The sequence below is a fragment of the Ruditapes philippinarum genome, unplaced genomic scaffold (genome assembly GCF_026571515.1).
Source record: "Ruditapes philippinarum isolate M1 unplaced genomic scaffold, ASM2657151v2 ctg28372_1_1_1_1, whole genome shotgun sequence".
Classification (NCBI taxonomy): domain Eukaryota; kingdom Metazoa; phylum Mollusca; class Bivalvia; order Venerida; family Veneridae; genus Ruditapes; species Ruditapes philippinarum.
This window is the reverse complement of record NW_026860442.1, coordinates 1-8,423: the sequence shown is the minus strand read 5'-3', so window position 1 is coordinate 8,423 and position 8,423 is coordinate 1. Positions and strand designations below refer to the sequence as shown.

Here is an 8,423-nt window from a genome sequence, read left to right as displayed (position 1 = left end):
TGGACTTGTAAAACCCCAAAGACACGCCAACACCAAAAACAATCCCTTGTTTAATAATATCGGTGCCTATTACATTATAGGTTATTAAGCATTGTGCTATACAATATGGGAATATAATAAGGCGAATATGTAGCTGGAAAGAACATACTTATGTCGACTCGTTCAATATACTAAAGACTGCTAAAGCTTTGTATGAGTTCACATATATCGCATTTTGTAGAGAATCTATTTATCCCATATGGGAGAGGAAACGCAAACGGTTAATTAATATTTCACAAGACGCTTTCAATGTTTTATGGTTCTTCGTTAACATTTTTTAAATAAACTTTTCCTGCACTATGTCACACCATGTGATCAACTCATCTGTTATCATAAGAGAAGAAGCCAACTCAAGTCTAAAATGTTTGTAGCATAATTATAGTGCGGTTGAGCTATTTTAAAAATGAATTTGCTGCGAGCATCCGCAATTACTTTAAACGAACAAATCGAATTCCTTTATTATAAAAGACAACTTCGTATAGACCACAGTTATTTGCCTGGAATCCAATCATTACTTTGGCATATTTATAATAAAACGTAAGCGGTTTATCGCAATTAAAGGACAATTCTAACAATAAGTCTGCCTTAGAACTACGAATGTAGTTCCGATAGAGAAATGTTTTAATACATTTAAACTAGACTGATAACCATTATAACCATTTAGATTCACATTAGGGACTGAAAATACGTAAACAGACTGTTGTAGTAGACACATATACTCGTATAATACGTATGCACTTATTGTGAAAATTTGAAATGTCTCGAAAATTTAATCTAGCTAACTAATATGAACGTATCGAACAATTGCGCAATAATCAATTAAAATTTGTAGTAGACAAAAAAAAAAAACTCACTGAAATGTTACATCTAGGTATGAGGTGATGAGATACGGAACCACGGAACCGCTAATAAGAAACATACATCCGGTTCAATATTGATGTAAAGTATGAGGATATATATGAATGACGTATCTCTTATGTTCATGTTATAAACTGAAATTAAATGAAAGATTTCTTTGGTCAAATACAACATATGGCAAATAAAACAACTGACTTTCTGTACATGAAAGATATTTGAAAAAAAAATATGTTTAATCTTGAAACAACAAGTAGATACTTGAATAATGATAATAAGAAAAGAAACAACATTATCACATACATTTAAACATTTAACAATCCTGGAGAGACCAGCATGGTGTTTGTAGGCACAATAGTGTAATTGGTTCAAAGTATAACCAATATACGTTTAACATATACATCCATTGAAACATACCCTTTGTTATACAAAAAATCTTTCAAAAGTGCCCCTATTAAAATATTTTCATTGGTTGGATGAATAAACATACACAGTGGTCAAGGACCACTTAAAGTTAAATGAGAATAACAACGCAAGTTCTGGAATGATAGGAAACATGAATTAATACTTTATATGGTACGTCTTCTTCTTTTCAATATATTTGAAAAATGAAAAAAATAGGACACAGATCTTCAGGAATGAAAACTATCAAGTACAATGTATTTTGATGAAATGTTTGTAAGTTTATAAACACCAAGAAGGAAAGTTTGTCTCTAAGGACGAATTTATTCTGATAGAATCTATTCTTCTATTGCGTTGCAGCTATTATCGACTTCCTGTGAGTCAAAGAAACAAGTCTTCAGATGATCATTACTTGTCTTGGAAAGGAAATAAAATAAGGTGAGGAATTTAACACTGGTGACCAGGGTTGCTTGCGTCTGATAATTCTACATGGTAGAACTTCTTTGAAGGCCAAACATGTATTTGTTTATTTTTATATATTATCTATTCATTTGTGCACTGATTAAACGCTATATAAAGTGTATTGTTTGAACTTCAGAAAGAAAACGTATTTGTTGCCAATTATTACAATGTCGTTATTATTGATCGACGTTAATAAAGACAGCTTTTATCTTCATCTGAATAAGTCATTAAACTTAGTCATTAATTTAAAAACGTAAGAAGAATTGACTTATACATGCGATGTAACTCTCTTACTTTAGTATATGTTTTCTCAGGTACATCTATGAAGTTATTCATTTTGACGATCATCTTGTCGTAATAGTACATGCGATATAGAAAATATAAAACATGTGTTACATTTTACCTGAATTATGTAATTAAAAAACCAAAGCAAAAATAATTGCTCATAAAACAATTTAATAAAACTTGGAAGCAAAAATCGTCTACCTAGTTAATGTGGTAGTATATCTTTCTTTTCTTGCACATGTATTGACTATAAACGGACAGGAATAACGAATCCTCATTAAACAAGAGTGCTATATACTCGTATAGTTTCTCCAGTTTGCGTTAATGCGATTTACATGCTCATTAGATGTATGGTGATCCGTATTATATACAGTTTTATACAACAAAGGGGAGAATTTTTGATCCAATCAGAATAATGACAGTGACTTATGACAAATGTTTTGTATGTAAAGATCAGTGAAGCAGTAGTGCACAGCCTCCTGCAATCACCAATAACCAATAATATAGTGAAGGATACTTATGTATGTAGTTCTAGAAAAATATATCATAAAATGATCATATATATAAACTTTGCAGATGATGTCGCCATGTAAAGACAGATATGTGTGTTATATGAGGGCGTTAAAAGGAGTATTGATTTGTAGTAGGTGAACTTGCTAAGAAAACGATATAACAACAACAACAACAACACTTTTTGTAAGGTGAGAGATTTTTGAAATAAGAATCATTAATTTTCTGTTTTAACTCTATATTTCAATTCCAAAATTTTGGTTATCATTTTGGCAAAGAACTAATGATTATTTGCGTAGGGTTTTCGGTTATAAACATCAGACAGTTTATCTGATCTACATGTAAACTATGTCATTTTTCATACTATATATTCCTCACAAATTTAATATGAAAATGATAAAAGGTTAAAGAATCTTTATTTCAAATGACAACTTCTTTTTAAATAATTATATTTATTTCTTAACATAAAACTCAAAAGTTTGGGAATTCGAACTTGGTTGATAAAATTGACTTTCGCATATTGACATTGATACGACTACTAGTATATAGATGTACCTTAAGACAAATTGGTACAGAGATTGACCATTAATTTACTTACATTTTTAACAACTGAGAATTTGTGACCTGTTTTATTTTTTTTAATTTCGAACATCTTTCCTTAACTCGATTAAATGATAACACATCTGTGTATTAAACATCTATTAAACATTTTTTTCTGATGTGACACTTGAGAAGTAAAGAGTGAATACATATGTGGCTTCCTTTAATAATACCATTGGCTATCTATACAGATGGAGGAAGTTTTCTATTGACTCTAGGTCAAAAGAAACAACAGCTGAGTGGTTTATATAACAGTAACCTTAGTGCATTAACGAGTTAACTTAAAAGAAGTTTGAGTTAACTTGTTACTGCACTAAGGTGACAAAAACTTGCTGTTTGGCAATACTGATCCGAGACATTTTGATATCGGTACGGATTTTAATGTATGGTACAACGGTTACCACTGAGTAACACTTGGTGACAAGGTGTAAGACTTTCAGTTACGTGTAGTTTTAAATTGAAGATTGTTGTTTTAGATCATTTTTTTTTTAAATCATATTTTGCAAAACGTGACCCCTATGTTTTTTTTTTGCTTGCGAGTAATGTGAGTCACCCCTTGTACGACTTTAATTATTGAAATTAATGAAATGAATGAAAATATATATTTAGTCGGAAAGAAATGCTAAAAGTGAAACAAGTTATCAACTTGCTTTCATATAATTAACATAAATAAAAAATCAGATTATGAAATCAGCAATTCTAACACGACCCGCATTTTTCCCTATTGAACATAGAAGAACAGAAAGTGTGTGTTATTATGCAACAGATGCACAGTTTGACGTTCTATATTTACTAAAAATCCGACGCGCTGAAAATAAGTACGGAAACAAATCAGGCGCAACTTTGCTTAACTATCAAGTACGGCAACATTTATTTGTTGATGTCGTGTTAGAATCGAAATAATATATCCAAATCAGTGATTTTATCGCTTGATAACATCACTGTTTGTCGTTCGGATGCGCATCATTATATCACTCGGGCTACGCCCTCGTGATATAATTCCTCGCATCCGAACTCCAAACAGTGATGTTATTGAGCGATAAAATCACTGTTTGGGATATATTATTTCTTAAATAAAAACATGATTAAAATACTTAAAGTAAACCATAACAAATTAATATGGAAACAAAAGAAAAACCTCACTAAAATGAATATGTCTCATCCCAATACTGCCAAACATTAACAGCCAAACATTAACAATGTTTGTTAACATGATTTCTGCATTACAAGTTATGGGCAGACTCAAGTCTCTTATTTTCAACTATCTGCTTTTTTACTAATTTCATTAAAATACTTAATTCTGTAATTATGAATTGTATGATATTCATTTTATTGTTCATTGTTTTTGAATTTGACAATATGCAATGTTTCTCTCCTTGACTAGTTCGAATGCTGGACAGTTAAATACATAAATAATACAATACTGTCTATTACACAGATGTTTTTGTTTTTGAGAAAGTAAAAAAAACATCCTCCATCTTAATTCTGTAAAAATGTTATTAGTCGCCGGTAGAAACCGGCGACTATATTTGTAACAGTTTAATATTGTACCTATGGTAGGAGAAGCCCTTAAAATCTGAAAATAAAAGCATATCAATCATTGAACAATTAAAGACAACAATTATTTTTCAGTAATCTCAAAAATTCAAACATATGATAACTTTGCTCAGTGAAATGAAATATGCACATATTGACATCTTAAAAAGCAACATTACATTTTCATAAAATGAATAAATAACGTATCCCCAAGGATCAGTCATTGAATATTAGGGTTACTTTTACTTTTTTCTATGTGTCAAGCATTGCTATTTTATAATATATAAATCATTAATGATATTTGAAATGACACTTTAAAATTATTTGGTTGTTTATATTTTATGAGACCTATTATATTACATTATTTTATCTAATTATAAACAAATTCTCCCTGGCCTTTCGTAAGAATCACGTGACTACATGTTTATCGTTATAAAATCTATTAATAGTAACAGATTGCTGATAAGACATACAGGTAACTTGTTAATGGTTGGCAAAGTGTGTGGTAGCTGATAAGATGCAAATCATTGTAATTTTTTACAGATAATTACATAAGTTATTTCTCATTAATCAGTTTCATACCTTATATCATTAGAAAAACCTGTTTACTCATATTTTACACATTAAAAATAAATTTTCAAAACCTTTTCCTTTCTTCTTGGTAAAGGGTTAAACTTGGCTCTTTCTGTCAAACTTTTGAGAAGAAAGTTCAATAGTTTAGTTTAGGTTGAACATCCCAAAATTATTTTATGCTTAAGAGGCACATTATTGAAATATATAATGGTAATTGTTGATTTCGGTATATTCCGTCGGTTTCCGTCACGCAGGTTTCCAAAACGGTATGACGTTAGGGGTCCGGAATCGTATTAGATACATAGAAAAAAAATAATAAACTGTGTTGATAGTTTATCGCACTGAAAGGCAATTAAACGTTAATTTTATATATCGTATGTAACGATGGGAAAACATGTATTGATTTCAACTAAATTATATATATTTTTTCTATAGCACATAATAATGATGTACAACACTTTTACAGTAAAATTGTATTGTTTCATGAAATAATTAAACATATATATTTTCATAGTCACTTTGCAAATATTCGATGATCGGTAATTATTTGTCGGTAATTATCTGAACTAGTAACCTATACGGATTCCAATGTATGGTACAACAGTATATGTATAAAGAACAATTACAAGAAGAATTACCAGCATAGCACTTGCCTTACAAGCCTCAGTGGCAAACATTACTCAACTCATTGTTCTTCTTATTTTTATAGTTGAATCATTATTTTTCTATCCGGCGACTTGATGCTTTAGCATCAAAATCTCTACTTGTATATAACTTTACTGTGTTATCCTACGTGTAAAGGTAGCATAATATACCATTTCCTTTGAATGCTTTGTGTTGATATCCTGTCGTGTCACAGACTACATTTTGTGCTAGTATATATAAACATGGTCTTGATTATTGTCATATCATTTTTTTAACTTATCTGACATTAATTCACAAAGCATTTTAGTGATAATTCACGATCTCGCGTTTTAATAACATTGACCACTTGACATGGAATTTACATATACATGATTTATATATCAACAGAGGAAGGATACGCTTAAAATGAAATACAAGAAAAGCATTGATGCAAAGCATCAAAGGGCGTCCAAACAGCAGGTGCAGATGAACTAGTAGATATATGATGACAAGATATTCTTATAAACTTTTCAATGGTTCATTGGGTTTTACCAGAATTGTATATCACTTTTGAATGAACGGACGAAAGACATTGTTCATTATTTATAACTTTGATCGGCATGCTAGAAATTAGAATATTACTTGTTATTTCTTTATGATCGTGGTTATTAATAGCAACGGATATACATGTATACAATCATTCATAATCCATATGTGTAACGCATGATCAACACCATACTTGTGTAATTGTCCCTTATTATGTTATCGCTATTAGCGAGGACCCCCTCTTAAGGTATCTGTTCACACTAAGTAACAATATGACACTTGTTATATTACCATGTTGATCATGTTGAGCATAATTGTTTATTATTCAATAAATGTAATTTCTATTTTAATAAAAAAAATACAGATTTTATGAATATTGTTTTCTTTTCTTTTTTTTGTGTGTGTTTTATGCGCTATTTTGATACTGAGTTTTTACGTTTACTACTATTTTAAGAATTCAATTGTCATAATGATCGACGATTATAAGTCAAAACTTAACTGGAAAAAGTCAGTAAATCATGGTTAATCTTTCAATATATAATATTGTTTATTCTTAAACCATATACATGTACATTTGTATTTTTCTTTATCATTTTTTAAATTATCAATCAATTGAATAATTCATAAAATCTGATTTGTAACTTTGAATAATTCCTCGGAATATTTACTAAACACGAATAACAAATTAAATAAAATGTTTTAAAGTTGATAGTGTCATATTAATGCCATAAAAGTGTACATTTTTTCTCAATTATTGTACATATATTTATTGTTTTTATCTCATATAGATAAAATATAACATGCGATTTGTGTTGTTGGGGTTTTTTTTTCGAATTGTATGTTTATGTATAATAATAATCAATCAATTCGAGAGTTGATCTGTGTTTATTAATTATTGTAACCAAACTAAGTGACAAACATTCATTTTGAAAAAAAGCTTATTTATCTGTAAAATATTTGTTCTGTTCTGTAACGATATCAAACATCTACTCCAAAACCGGGAGAGACCGGACAATAAACGTGTGGTACTATTCGCCGGTCATTAGTAAATCCCGGGAGAGACCGGGAATTACCAATAGGAGTACATCCCTCTATAAATAGATTTTCGGAATATTTAGGTCATCAACTCATCATTCTATTAACAGCTTTCGGAATAACATACCATAATAACCCAGCTGTGTACTACAAAATGATAAGCAAAAATACACCGAAGAGCGCGATTTATTGACGGAAAAGGTTATTTAATTTGAAAATGTTTGCATTGCGAAATTCTCCAGTTCGCCATTCATTGTACATATCGCGACTTATTAATAATCAAGCACCCTCATACCGATCGGAATGATCGGCTTTTATTATTGGCAACTATAAAACGCTCGAGAAGTTGCTGTCGCCCTTTCACAAAATCTCATTTTATTCCAATAGGCGCCGCGCTTCGGCGCGGACGCCAATAAAGGCATTTCCTTCCCATAACAATGTAAGCCTGTTACACATTTATATCATAAACGTAATTGTAAAGTTCATTTTTACGGTGCACAGATCGGATATATAAAATCTGGTTCTGATACATAATATGTTTCACAAACAATAACTTTTGTTGATAGCCCATTTTGACGATTGTTTCGTGTTGTTTATTGTCATTGTAGTAGGAAATTAAATATCTTTCTTTATGTCTCTTTTCAATAGTAAAAGTCTATGTATATTCATGTAAATTTTAAATCTTTTGCAGTAATGGTCAGCATTATCAACAAACAGCAGCCCGTGATTTGATGTTAGAAGTGCCTTTGAAAACAAAATCGCGTTGTTTTTGCTACAGATATCATTATCTGCGGAGAAATGCTCAACAAGAGGGGTCTAAGCTTAAAGTTACTTATAAAACCTTTATTTGTGCACCCGGCGCGATTTGGATTTTTCTTCTTTACATTTTCATTTTTATATTTTGTATATGTCACCGTTACACCTGAAACAATCAACTATCCTTATAACACATACAA

The 8,423-nt window shown here is 30.3% G+C and overlaps 1 long non-coding RNA gene across 1 annotated transcript; it reads left to right on the top strand.

Moving 5' to 3' along the window:
- Positions 1-1,550: 1,550 nt before the first annotated feature.
- LOC132760092 (uncharacterized) lies at positions 1,551-8,416 on the top strand. The gene is made up of 3 exons (XR_009629816.1): positions 1,551-1,734; positions 2,620-2,744; positions 8,159-8,416. It is a non-coding gene; the product is annotated as an uncharacterized LOC132760092 (long non-coding RNA).
- The last annotated feature ends 7 nt before the right edge of the window (positions 8,417-8,423 follow it).